The following is a 308-nucleotide window of genomic DNA, read 5'->3' on the forward strand; positions in this document are numbered from 1 at the left end:
TTAGTTTTTCAATTTTTTTAATGTAGGTTCTTTAAGATAATTTCATGGCTAGTAATTGCTATCTCTTTTAATTTTCAGGTTTAAATCTTGTCCTTCAAACCTTTAATGATAATGACGATGTAGAAAGTGATTAAGAATAAGGATTGAAGACTCTTTTATATTTAATGATGTAATTTTTTATTATGGTGTTAAATTTATAGTGATCAAATATTTTTTTTTAATTTCAAGTTATTTGACATTGTATGAATCTTATGGTTGTATTTTAATTTAGGTATGAATTTTATGTTTTTATCTTAATTTATATATGA

Source organism: Arachis ipaensis, chromosome B09 (assembly GCF_000816755.2).
Source record: "Arachis ipaensis cultivar K30076 chromosome B09, Araip1.1, whole genome shotgun sequence".
Classification (NCBI taxonomy): Eukaryota; Viridiplantae; Streptophyta; class Magnoliopsida; order Fabales; family Fabaceae; genus Arachis; species Arachis ipaensis.